The sequence below is a fragment of the Panthera uncia genome, chromosome A2 (genome assembly GCF_023721935.1).
Source record: "Panthera uncia isolate 11264 chromosome A2, Puncia_PCG_1.0, whole genome shotgun sequence".
NCBI lineage: Eukaryota > Metazoa > Chordata > Mammalia > Carnivora > Felidae > Panthera > Panthera uncia.
The window spans coordinates 154,314,421-154,328,849 of NC_064816.1; the positions used below are offsets into that span (position 1 = coordinate 154,314,421).

General features: G+C 34.2%; 1 protein-coding gene and 1 pseudogene across 1 annotated transcript in view; both read left to right on the plus strand.

Moving 5' to 3' along the window:
- Positions 1-14,429, plus strand: part of CNTNAP2 (contactin associated protein 2) — a 1,963,583-nt gene that overhangs the window by 670,529 nt on the left and 1,278,625 nt on the right. The gene's annotated exons all lie outside the window — the stretch shown is intronic.
- LOC125930936 (60S ribosomal protein L12-like) lies at positions 5,766-11,166 on the plus strand (annotated as a pseudogene).

Genomic DNA, 14,429 nt, shown 5'->3' on the forward strand with positions numbered 1-14,429 from the left:
ATATATATTTTTATCATCCTCCACAGCATTGTTTAGCCTATGGTAAATATTTCTGTGTAACAATTTTACTTCTAAGCTTATTATATCCTATGCATATTTTCTTTTGACTCCAACTCCTCCAACTATTTTTTAAATAGTATATTCGCTGCTTAAAAAAATTGCCCTTGAATCAAACAGAGGCAGTAGAGTGAAATGGAGAAGAACAGTATGCATGGATTTGATTCTGCCATTGATACTTACTTTCTGATTGACCTTTGGTATATTGCTTGATATCTTTTTGGATTAAAAACAATACTCTCATAGGGTTATTGTAAGGAAAAATGAATAAATATATTTAATGCACCTAGCATCTTTCCAGAATTGTAGTCAGTATGTAATAAGTGACCATGATTTTTATTATTTTCTTCAATGGGAAAGAGTGGAAGAAGAGTAGGGAGTAATCAAGCATGGAGTTTTTTCAGTTTGAGATATTTGTAAGACCTCCCTGGCAAGTGCGGGTAGGTCTCTTCCAACCAGTCACTCAGAGACTCATGTCAGTTCTGTCATACCTTGGAGATTATTACTATCAAGATGTAACATCCAAGGTTTATCTTGGGTTCCATCTTAGTTGCTTAGAAGAAGATAGAAAGTAGGAAAAACAAGCCTATTTCTTAAAGGCATTGGGCAGGAAGTAATAACATCACCCACTTTAACATTCCACTGTGAGGGTTAGTCATATGGCCATATCCAGATAAAGAGGTGTGCTTGGAAATGTAGGCCTGGCTAGTCAGCCACTTCCCAGCTATAACCTTATACAAGGGAAGGGACAAGATGAATTTTGGTGGATGGTTGTCTCTCCCTAAGAAATGTCCAGGTGAAAGAGTTTATAACTAGTGTGTAGTCTGGACTAGATACATAAATTTGAGAGTCATGAACATGTAGATGATATTTAAAATCTGGGAACCAGTGAAAGAGAATAGAGATGAGAAATGTTTAGTACTAAGCCTTGAGAAACTCATATATTTCTTGAACTGAGGAATTTCCAGTTCCTCAGGGAAGGTAATTTGAAAAGACAAAGAGTATTTTTGGCTATCCATCTGTGCAGGTGTTATGTGGATGTCAGGGGAGGAAATTCTGCACCAGAGAGCATCAGGGCAGCTGGCAGGGAGCTGTCCTCCAGTTGTGGTGCTGACACGATACCTCCTCTCCTCACAATGAATGGCACTCCCTTGGTTATCCTGGGAGAGCTCTGTCATTCTCCCCTAATACACACATCCAGAAAGATACTTTCCGATGGCCCCACACTTTTGTACTTGTGGAAAAGTGATGGGCCCTAATGCTACCAACTTTTTTCTCCTGTCTTATTCACGCTCAGAGCTCCTCTACAGAAACACTGTTTTCTGCATGAGAACACTTTATCAAGTTTTGCCCAAGAGCCCTAATTATGCAACCAAGAGGTTAAGACTTAAGTCATTTCATCAATTTTACTCAACCGTGTTTCTCTGTGTGGACCCCACCTGAGAAGAGTGAGACATACTGCAAGGGGAGTTAAATAAAGAGATAAGTAAAAACTCAGATACATTCTTAACAATAAATCTGTGAGAAAGGATTAAAGCAAATAGGGTGTCAGAAAAAAGACAGACATCCATTACCCTGCCTATTCGATAATTAATGATTTGATTGAATTTCCCAGACCAGAAAAACTGAAGATAAAACACAAATGTTGAAGCAGGGTAAAACTATGTGCATTCAAAAGGATTATAAAACTTATGAATATAAGCAAGATATGAAAAACCATGATACCAGTTAGATGTTTTTGAGTCTCACAATATGTCAGGCCTTGTAGTAAGTGCTTATAATGGTTATGACAGCTGACTACACAACAAGAATTAATTCTAGATGGTCAGTCTAAGGCTTTCATATCAGTCGTTTCCCCACATCAGTAATTAGATGAAGAAAGTGCATATGATCCTCTTCTCAGTCATGACACTTAAGGGGATATCTTCTGGATGAGGTCATGGAAAGATCAATTATCAAATGGCCCAGGGAAAAAGACAGTCAGTTTTCTATCTTTGGGCATCATGATTGAGTATGACACCTAAATCTGCTGCCACTACCAGTCCTAGAATGAAGCCACTTCATGAACTGAGTGAATCCCTCTTCTCTCATCCTTGTACATTCCCTACCTCTGAAGTCTCTGTAATGAAACACATCTCCCTTTCTTGCTGGAGAATATTAGAGACAAGTTTTCTTTTTTTCTTCTTTTTCTCCAAAATTGTATTTAAATGCCAGTTATCATATGGTAAAATGTTAGTTTCAGGTGTAGAATTTAGTGATTCATCACTTATATACAGCACCCGGTGCTCACCACAGCAAGTGCCCTCCTTAATACCCATCACCTAGTTAATCTATGCCCCGATTTCCCCTCCTGTAACCATCAGTTTGTTCTCTACAGTTAAGAGTCCGTTTCTGGGTTTGCCTCTCTTTTTATCCCCATGTTCATTTGTTTCTTAAATTCCATACATGAGTGAAATCATATGGTATTTGTCTTTGACTGACTTATTTTGCTTGGTTAGCATAATACTCTCTAGCTCCATCCACATCATAGCCAATAGCAAGATTTCATTTTTTGATGGCTGAGTAATATTCCATTATATATAATCTCACATCTTCTTTATCCATTCATCTGCTGACTTTGAGAACTGATGACATTGAATCAATCACTGGGGAGGCATCCCAAAGGATGAGTTTATAAATAAATAGTCTGTAAGTTTCTGATATACTCTAAAGTCTGAGATATATGACATAAATATTAAAAGAACATGGGAGAATATATTTATATTTTGTAATATTAAAGACCTTACACCTTTACTTGCTAAAACATCATAGATGAAGTGCCAAATAAAATGTATGTATAGTTTTTAAATAGTAAAACATACATACCCATTACCAGGTTAAGAATAAGCATAGAATATACTTGAAGAGTTTCCAAGTCACATCACCTTTTCCATCCCAGTGATAAGCACTATCCTGAATTCTATATATAACATTTCTTTAATGTTTTACTAGGTTGCATTCCGTGAAATTGCCTATATTTGATCAAGCTTGCTCTACACGCTGACATATTCATAGGATTCAACTTCATCTTTCTATCACACCTGTATATGTCCCTATATAATTTATCTACTATATTTTACAAATACATTTGCCTCTTTTTGAACTTATTAAAAATTATCCTTAGACTTTGAAAAAGAATATAAAGAATGTTCTTAGAATAAAAAGAGTATTTTTAGAAATTTTCTTTAGCTCCTTGAAGGTGCAAATAAACTTGTAAGTAAAGAGGTAAAAGCAATTAAACTTATATAAATGTAATTCAAACATTTTCATGTTGCTGAGCTTTAGTTTTTAGTTGATGAACCCAGAAGTAATTCTCCTGTCCTCAAAGAATATTGACAAACTGTGTCATTAATAAGAAAGACATCAAAGGAGTTTGGAATATCAGAATTAATAATATCATTGGGGGAGGGGGAAGGAGAATGAGAATGAATGAATATGATTCTATAGTTGGATCATAATTGAATTAACCTGAGATTAACTAGATGGAATGATGGTTAATGGCAGTATTTGGTATATGCTCCTTCTGCAAAAATATGTAACATAAGAGAAAATTTTAAAAGGACAAGTGAAAATCAAGAAAATGGACAGTTCAGGGCAAATGGAGACAGAGCCACAGCTATAAAATTATAATTAGTACTATTACAGTGAATATTTACCAAATGTCAAGATAAAGTAGCACATGGAAACCTGAAAAAGCTTAGTTTGAACAAGTAAAGTGTTACCACACTGAACCGTTCTTCACAGCCCTGTGAAGAATGCAGAATATAGAAGAATATAGCCCATATAGATATTACTGTTTGATTACCACAGTCTTTCCCACTGAGCCTGGAGGTAACCTCACAGCTATTTCAGCATATATCTCCAGGCAACCACCACCAGCCACTGCCTATCACACAGAATGGGAAATTGAGAAAAGTTTTCCCTCCCAGCAACTCCTCAAAGCTCTTTTAAGACATGAGTATCTTTTATCTACAGTTTAAAGTAATTATTACCATATGAAATTGTAAACGTTGTCTTCAGGTCTCACCTCCACGAGGCATGGGTGCTAAGTCTTTAAGGCCTGCCTTCTTCAATCACTTTTACTTTTTTTAACCAAAATACGTTTTTTAATGTTTTTGGGTTTTTTTTTTTTTATTTTGAGAGAGAGAGAGAGAGAGCGTGTGCACAAGAATGGAGAAGAGGCAGAGAGAGAAGGAGAGAGAGAATCTCAAGCAGGCTCTGCACTGTCAGCACAGAGCCCAGCTGTGAGATCATGACCAGAGCCAAAATCAAGAGTTGGATGCTTAAATCAACTGAACCACCCAGGTGCCCCCCACAAATAAATTTTTTAAAAAATTTTAATGTTTATTTATTTTTGAGAGAGACACAGAGAGAGCAGGAGAGTAGTAGTAGAGAGAGAGAGAGGGAGACACAGAATCTGAAGCAGGATCCAGACTCTGAGCTGTCAGCACAGAGCCCTACCTGCAGCTTGAACCTATAGACTGTGAGATCATGACCTGAGCCAAAGCTCATGACCTGAGCCAAAGCCAAAGCTTAACCAACTGAGCCACCCAGGTGCCCTCCGCCCAATACATTTTTAATTAAACTATGTACATATTCATAGAGTGAGTGTTTGCAAAGGTAAATATAAACAAAGTTCCAAATGTATGCAAATAGTTTAAGGAATATAAATATTTATATTTGAAGCCCATCATTACTTTCACTATTTCTACCAATGAGACTCTCTAAGCTAAATTCTAGGTATATTCTTAGAAGAGAGGCTTTTTTCTCTCTCTTATAGCTTTGAAACATGAAAAACATAGAAGCAGTTACTAGTCAGAATCAGAGTGAATGAAGAAATAACTTGTGGGATAATACTAAGAGCCTGAGACAGAGGATGGCAAGAAAAACAGAAGAGGGGGCTGGATGGAAACCAACCAAAATGTGCAACTTCTCATGTAGAGAGGACATGAATGAAAAGATGAGAGTCCACAGGTCTGAACTGAAAGTAGATAATCTAGGGGAAGTGCATAGCAGGCAGGTAGAAATTGGATTCTCAAGCTCTGGGAAAAGATCGGGGCTGAAAGTAGAGATACAGAAGCCATAAACCATGAATGATCAATGAAGAGGAAAAAATTGCATGTGGTCACTCACCGAATAAATAGAGAAGAGGGAGCCAATGAGAAATTAAAGAGAAGCATCTAAATTCAATTGACAGGCTAAGAAAACATGCAAAACACAAATAAAACAAAATATTTAAAAATTTAGTCAAAAATACTAGGAAAACCAGCGTACAAGAGAGGAGGAACTTCAATGACTGTAATAAATTGAGACTTGAGATTACCTTTAGAGATGTGTATCTCCCAAAATGTAAAATAGATTTTTAAATAAAACAATGCTTGAGAAAGTCACATAAACACAAGTACATGGTGAGAGCTCATTTATTCAGCAAATATTTGCCAAATTCACTCTTACCATACAGAGGATATTATTAACAATGGCCAATAAAAGAAATATATTCTCTACCCTCATGAAGATTACAGCTAATCAGAATAAAAATGTGATTATAAAATTACTTTAAAAAATAGTTGGGGGTGGTATGAAAGAGGGGTGGGAAGAGCAAGAGAAATCCCTCAGGAGACAGAAGCATAGGGGAGAAGACAGGGGTAGTCAAGAGGAGGCTAGGGGGGGTTGGTTTACTTCTTTCTTTCTTTTTTTATAAATTAGGAGAAAAGTTGAATGTGTTTGTTAGACTAAGAGGAGAACCGGTGAAAAGAATCTAAGGGTAATAGAGTTCATGGACTGGAAACAAGGCCATTTCCATTTTATAGAGATCCTCCCATTTGTCAGGCACTGTACACATACTATTTGGTTTTAGGAAAGTTCTAGAACTTTCTATATTCCAATAAGTGCATAAACTACGTAGGAGCATATTTATCTGAAAGATATTTGTCTTCTTTCTTTTTTTTTTTGTCTTCTAGTCATCCTATGAAGATTGAAGAGAAAAGATAATGTATAAATATATATTAAATGTATAAACATTTATTTATCAGCTATATTAGTTTTAAATAAATTTTCTAAACTCAAACACCTAAGTTCATTTAGAGTATTTGTTTAAACAAATGAAAAATATCTCTTGGGGATGCCTAGCTGGCTCAGTCAGTGGAACATGTGACTCTTGATCTTGCAGTCGTAGGTTCAAGCCCCACGTTGGGTGTAAAGATTACTTAAAAATTAAAAAAAAAATCTTCAAAAAAAAGAAAAAAACACAAAAATATCTCTTGAAACAAGAAAAATAATTTGTTATTATCATTGTGGTATTGTCAGTCCCATCTGCTAATACACACACACACACACACACACACACACACACACACACACACACACCAGGGTCTCAAGAATAGTATTAGCCCCAGAATAATAAAAACCTCTGAATGACAAGATTAAATAACCATGATGCATATCAGCTTGTTTTCGTACCTTTTCTTACTGACCCGCAGCTCTCACACTTACCATTGATACAACACTCATAAAATAGGAAAATAGTGGGCTGAACTTCTTTATTTGCTTACTTTTGCATTATATGAATAGCCACTTTATTTTCACATTTTCCTTAATCTCTCATTTTCTTAAATGTATATTAAAACTCAAAAATGTAAAAATCATCTTACAGTGAGATGCTTTCTTAAGTACAACAATTTTATGAAATTGCCTTACTTGATAAAATTGACAGAAAGTCTTTAGTAAAGAATAAAGTATTATACTAATGTATTAAAATCACTGCTATTAGTATTATTCTAATTAAGCCTAAATTCCTGACACCTGGAGATTGTCAGTCTCTCTTTAAGCATTAGGTAATTAAATGAAAATCCTCTCCTAGTTTAAAAACTATAATCAGAAGAATATCAACATTCAGTGAGACTTTTAAAACATGAACTTCATATTTCTTCTCTACCAAGGTAATCAGGGATGTATTACATTGCTTCACTTACCTACATGAAATGGCTAAAAAAATGAAATTATATCTGACCAAACAAAGAATAAATACTTTTACATAATTTACTGGATTTTGGAACTTTGGTGCCTCATGAATATTTAAAAGATAAATGGATTTAGCCATCTGAATTTAGATGTATGCTGATAATGCTTGAGACCTTGGCAAATCAATTAACCTCTGGACATTCAATTTTGAATAAAGGGGTTACTATTTGTTGGCAATTGCGTAACCATTCTAATTAAAAGGAACTTGTGAACTCTTTTAATTATTCATCCTTTGAAACATCCGCCTGTGGATAGTGGCTAACACACCCATTTTATCTGTTTGTATATTGGGAAAAATAATGGTAAAATAATTGATTTGGTGCAAGGTCCATGGTTAGTGATAAGATATTAGAAGCCAGAAGTTTCCCCTCTGCCAATTCTTTACATTATTCACTCACATTAAAGCCTTTTATTCCATTATAATTAATTTTGTATTTTGAGAATTAAATAATGATGCATTTGATATATTGAATGAATTATGTAATTAAATCTTATGCTAAATTTCAAATATGTTCAGATTTTGTAGCATTAGAGAAGCTATGACATTTGAGTCTTTCCTAATTAAAACAAAAATGAAAAGATTGTGTATTTTGCCATCTTTTGCATCATCATGCGTAATCCCTTGAAGAAACAGTAACAAATGATTTCTTATTTTATTAATAGTTCTCAAATGCCCCATGAAATCTGGGAATCTTTTCCAAAAATAGTAACACTCACCATGCAACGCATTCGAATTCCTTATGAATAAGGACAATATTTATTCCTAATATTTGTATTTGTACCCTGGGGGAAACACATGATGTTGGTTGGCAGTCTATCAAAGACTTTAAAGAGAGCCTTCAAAGACTAAAGCAGATGCTATTAATCAGATGCTATTTTCATTTTTTATCTGAAGATTTTCTTCAACTTAACTTGGCTAGGAATTCAGAACTCTATGAAACATACACATACATTCACATGCTTACACTTGAGTAGAGCCATGTACGCAAACATGGCCCTATCCACATGGCTCTCCATGGTACGGCGTCATAGCAGAGACTCTGGGGAATAGTGTGGTCCTTCCAGTGCCTCCAGTTACTACATTGTCTAAAAGAGACTCAGAAATAAGCCAGTGTTATAGTCACTCTTGTGCTTGAGTAAACTTTAATGCATGCAGATTATCACTTATTTGCTATTGTATTGAATGTATATGGTCTCAGACAGTGGTCTTAAATATGGAAATAATTGGTGAATGTATTAATTCACTAAGGAGTCCTGCTTAATATATTTTTTGTGAAAAATAATTATTTGATAACTTGAAAAATCCTTCTTTAGATCAGTAGTTTTGTGAAAGTGTAAACTCAACAGTGAACCTGGATTTCAAAGAAAAGCAATGACCAAAAAAATCCACATAGTCAAACCTTTAAACATATCTTTCAGTAGAAAGGATTTATGACTGTACTGAACAGTGATTTGTTTTGCTCACATAGAGGTATAAACAACACAAGAAAATAAAGTAAAAGGAGGAGTTTCATTAAAGTATTAGATAATTACTTGCTTACAATCTTTATTTACCACTACATAATCATACTACTAAAAACTTTAATATTTATCAATAGGTGACAATTCTCCAAGATAAGAAGTATGTCTTTCATATGACTCTATGCCTTAATTAAAATATTAGTCAAATGTCCACAAGGTATTTCTGCAGTTAACTTGTAAAATGAGAATAGCTTCAATTCAGAAATACTAATTAAATACAGAATGTGATTCAATAAAAGTCACTGATGGCTAATTAAGGGAAGAATTATCAGACTTGGATGAAAATATATAATACATATAATCCTAATGAGAGAATATGCTGTTTGCTTTCCTCCCCTGTTACAAGAAATTCACCAACCAAGTATTTAACCTTGAGAAGAAACAAAGAAGCATTCCTGAGTACATACCATTTCCCAAATACTGAGCTAGGCAATTTGGGGTTTCTAAAGACAGTTTGAAGACAAAATGCTTGCTGGCATTTCCTTGCAGACTAATTAAGGAAAAAGGAGTTAACTATTGAAGAATGGGAACACTAATTCAAGATACAAGGCCCACCTTAAGCAGAATGTCCAAAAGCTTATGTTTATCAAGGTCTTTTCAATGCTTTTTTGTCTTCCTCTTTTTCTGCCCTCTTTATTATTGACTTGAGGTTTTTATTAAGTCATAGTGTTTTCTTATTCCGTTTTTTGTTCTCGAATGTAGATAACGTTTTCGGTAGTTAGTATTACACATTTTAAGATGTGTACCTTTCTTAATATATAATGCCATTCAATGCCCTGACACTCCTCATTAAGAGTATAGAAACTTAGAATATTTATGAAAGATAAAAATTACAAGAACAGTACATATCAGTGTTTATAATGAATACAGACACAAAAATTAATTAGAAATTTAAATCCAACAATACTTACATAGAGATAATACATTATGACTAAGTGAGGTTTATCTAAGGAAAGTGTGATTGGTTCAATATAAAAAGTCAACCAATGCAGATCACTGCATATGATTATCTCAATAGATGCAAAACAATAACAGAAACAAAAACAACATTTGACTAAATCCAATATCCACTAATGATTAAACAACTCTCAACAAAAAGTGGCTTTTGGCTTTTGGCTCAGAGGAAGCGAGCGTACAACTATGTTTTGTCGTCCCGATTCCAGATCCATCAACACCAGCTGCCTCTACCATGCCGCCTAAGTTTGACCACATCAAGATCAAAGTCATACACCTGAGGTGCACAGGTGGCAAAGTCAGTGCCACATCTTCCTGGCCCCAAAGATCAGCCCCTGGGTCTGTCTCCACAAAAGTTTGGTGATGACATCCTCAAGGCAACCGGTGATTGGAAGGGTATGAAGATTAGAGTGAAACTGACCATTCAGAACAGACAGGCCCAGACTGAAGTGGTTCTTTCTGCATCTGCCCAGATTATCAGAGCCCTCAAGGAACAACCAAGAGACAGAAAGAAGCAGAAAAACTTGAAGCACAGTGGAAATACCACTTTTGATGAGATTGTCAGCATTGTCTTACAAATGTGGCACAGATCTTTAGCTAGAGAACTCTCCGGAACCATTAAAAAGATCCTGGGGACTGCCCAATCTGTGTGGATGGCCACCACCCTCATGACATCATAGATGACATCAATAATGGTGCAGTTGAATGCCCAGCCAGTTAAAAACTACAAAGGAGGGGCGCCTGGGTGGCTCAGTCAGTTAAGCATCTGACTCTTGATCTCAGCCATGACCTCTCTCTCTCGGTTCCTTAGATCAAGCCCCACATCGGGTTCTACACAGATAGTGAGGAGCCTGCTTGAGATTCTCTTTCCCTGCCTCTCCCCTGCTCCTGCTCTCCCCCTCTCTCTTTCTCTCAAAGTAAATAAATAAATTCAAAAGAAAAAAAAGAGCTCTTTAAAAAAAGAACTACAAGGGAAATTATTTCAATATACAATCATTTGACAACCAAAAAAAAAAAACAACTAAAAAAAAGGAAGGGAAGAAAATGATCTCAAAATGATAATGGGCATCCATGAAAACCTATGACTAATGCAGTATTTAATGATAACAGACAATGTTTTCCCTTTGATTTGCAAACAAGGAAAGGATACGTTGTCACCATGTAATTCAGTGTTGCACTGAAGATGATAGCCAATCAACAAGAATAAAAAGAAGCATAAAGATTGGGGAAGAAGAATTAGATTTGTCTGTATTTATAAATAATATGATTATTCATTTGGAAATTTCTACTCAATCTTTAAAAAACATCAGTTTAGGTAATGAGTGAATTTAGTAAGGTAACAGGATGCGAGCAAGATTAATAAAAAATATTCAATTTCAGTTGCTAGCATCAAACATTTGGAAACTATAATTATAAAAGTAATACTATTTAAAATACCATCAGACTTAAAAAATACTAATAGTCAAATATAATAAAATATTGCTCACTTTATACACATAAAATTGAAAAATATTTCTGTGTCAAATCAAAGTATGTCTAAGTGGGGAAATATATTCATTGATGGAAGGACACACTATTATTAATTTGTCCATTCTGTGCAAATTGATCTATAGATACAGTATATTCTCTATCATAATTCTAGCAGGGCTTTTACAATTTACAAGATGATTTAAAATTTTCTTGTAACTGTATAAAACCTATAATACACAAAACTGTTGTGAAAAACTTTTTTAGGTCATCTTGTAAATTTATCTAAAAAATACTCCAAAAAGCCCAGCTAGAAATATGATAGAAAACACATTGTATCTATAGATCAATTTGCAGAGAATGGACAAATTAACAATAGTGTGTCTTTCAATCAATGAACGTGATACATTTCCCCAGTTAGTATGCATATATGTATGTATGTATATGGAGAGTACAAAACTATAAATAGACCACACATATATGAATAATTGAGTTTTAAGAAAGCCACCAATATAATTCAAAGTGGAGGAGAACAGTCTTTTCAACAAATGGTGTTGGGATGATGATATTCACATGGAGAAAATTCACATTGACCCTTACTTCACACTGTATATAAAAATGAATTGAAAATGCATCTTGCACCTAAACACTGGAGCTATTGTTTTTCAACTTGTCGAAGAATACGTAGAAAATATTCACAACCTTGGAATAGTCAACAATGTATTAGGACACAAAAAGGAGTAGCAGTAAAAGAAAAACTGGTAATAATACATGAAAATTGAATTGTCTATTCTTCACATGCCATTATTAACCAAATGAAAGAACAAACCGCAGACTGAGAAGGTGCATTCACAAGGTATAAACCTGGCAAAAGCCTTGCAGATGAACAATGACCCCTTTCCTCTAAAAACAACTCTTGCGTAATTAATACTGCCTCAGCGTTGGTTTGTCAGAGGGCTCAAAATGGCACATTATTCTCCTTGTATTTCTTATATAGCGTATATAGTTTGTATTATTATATATATTATTCTGAGAAAATTCACCCATTTCTGTTACCATTCTGAGGTGCTGTCCTAACATAATAGCACAATCTACTTACCTACCGATGTTAGTGCTTTTCATAGAATTGTAGTGTTTTCCCCTGATGGTCTCCCATGTACCTGTTTTACTTTCTTAACGATAAAAAATCGGTGTGGCTTCAGGCGGATGTGTCTGAAGTCCACATACAGATTCGAGGAAAGTCTAAGATGAAAGTAACATTTTCCATTGGAAATGAGGATTCCAAATCCTCAATGTTAGCTAGTTCTATATGTTCCCTCATAATTAAATAATATTTTCCATTGTTTTCCAGAATAATTTTCCTTTTAATTGTTTTTTCATGGTTCAGTGCATGATAGTGCATAATATTGGGGAGATTATAAAGGAACATATTCATAGTTTAATTCTTGCCCATAACAAAGTAAATACTAATTTATGATTGATTGACACTAATTTTGTAGTGCCAAGTTAAAAAAAAAAAAACAATTAGCAATAGTATTAACATTGCCACACATTTCTCAAAGTTAATAACCAAAATGTAAAAGAAAGAAAAATATGAAAGAAAATAACACGTAATGCTATCTCATTTGTTTGTCATGGACAGTCAGTTCCATGACTACGTATCATTGGGCCTACCTACAGCATTTGGCTAAAGAAGAAACAAAAGTTGAAATCTTGAGTATGTTTCACTGTGTAACTATGAAATAGTTCATTTATGCCCTTTATATTATATAGCTATATATACTACATGTAGTATATATCTGTACACATATACATATGTACATACTATATAACCATATATACTAAAGCACTATATTTATGCTGTATAATTTTGGGAAATATAATTTACAGAAATCCATGTACTGGCTTACAGATGTCTTCATAAATGTTCACGAAACATTATTTGTAATAGAGCAGAGTTAGAAACTATTGTCCATCAGCAAAAGTTTGCGACATGACAGTATACTCATATGGTGGAAAACAATATAGCTGCTGCAAATACATAAGAAATATATATATATATATATATATATATATATATATATATATATACTGCAATAGAAACATGACCTCGATATAGCCTCAGGTAGAAAAAGAAAATTTCCTGATACAACACTGTATTTTAACTATAAAATAAAAATAAAGAAAGAAAATGGGAGGGGTGCCTGGGTGGCTCAGTTGGTTAAGCCTCTGGCTTCAGTTCAGGTCGTGAGCTCATGGTTGGTGAGTTCAAGCCCTGTGTGGGTGGGGCTCTGTGCCGACAGCCCAGAGCCTGGAGCCTGCTTCCGATTCTGTGTCTCCCTCTCTCTCTGCCCCTCCCTGCTCATGCTCTGTCTCTCTCTTTCTCTCAAAAATGAATAAACATTAACAAAATTTAAAAAAATAATAAAATGGGGAAAAAAGAAAGTTGCAATATCCTATGCATTATATATGATTATTTAAACATAAATTATTTTATCTCTAGATGCATATAAAAATCTAGAATGATACAGGGGAAGCTCTTAAGCATTGAGAAAATGGTTTTAAGCAGGACTTTCGCTTACTATTAATACATTTATATGTTCAATTTTTTTTAAAAAAAGCTTATTTTATAATCCTTTTTTAATCCCCGTGTGGAAAACAAAGACTGCTCATTCCTCACTCAAACAAACTTAAAGGGACATGCATTAAATGTTCTGCAATAAGTCATAATTTTAAGTTTCTACGTATTTTTTCTGAGAATATGAAAAAGATTCTCAGAGATAGACAATGAGTATTTTTGACATTGTGTCAATAAAAGGAATCATGATTAATAATAGCTACAGTAATTTTTATTTAAAAACAAGCATATTAATATTTTTACTGTTCTAATGCTCTCAAGAATTATAACTTTCCTCATCTACTTCATTAAAATAGGAGCTTTCTAGGCTGTAGTAGGTACTCGGATTTGGGGATAAAAATAATGCCAAATACAGCTGTATTATGTATTCAATAGAGGGGGTTGGGGGAAAGATTAAGAAAAGCATAATTTTCACATATTGGTAGGTTATACATATCTTGGTAAATATATGTGAGTAGGTAGACTCATTCATTTTAAAGATTTGTATATGAAAGGGCTTGAAATGAATTGTAAAATTTGTCAACAGGGCACATCTATTAACAAGGCATTTCAGGAGTGATTTTATGTATATGTGATGGGTTAAGTACCTTTTGATTGAAGATATTGGAAATATTTAATAAGAATTCCTAGGGGCATTTAAATGTTACTTATTAATTTTGTTTATTCATGCCACTTCATAAATAGCCACTTTAACTTGATCATCAAAGATGGGCTAATATGAATAGTTACAGAT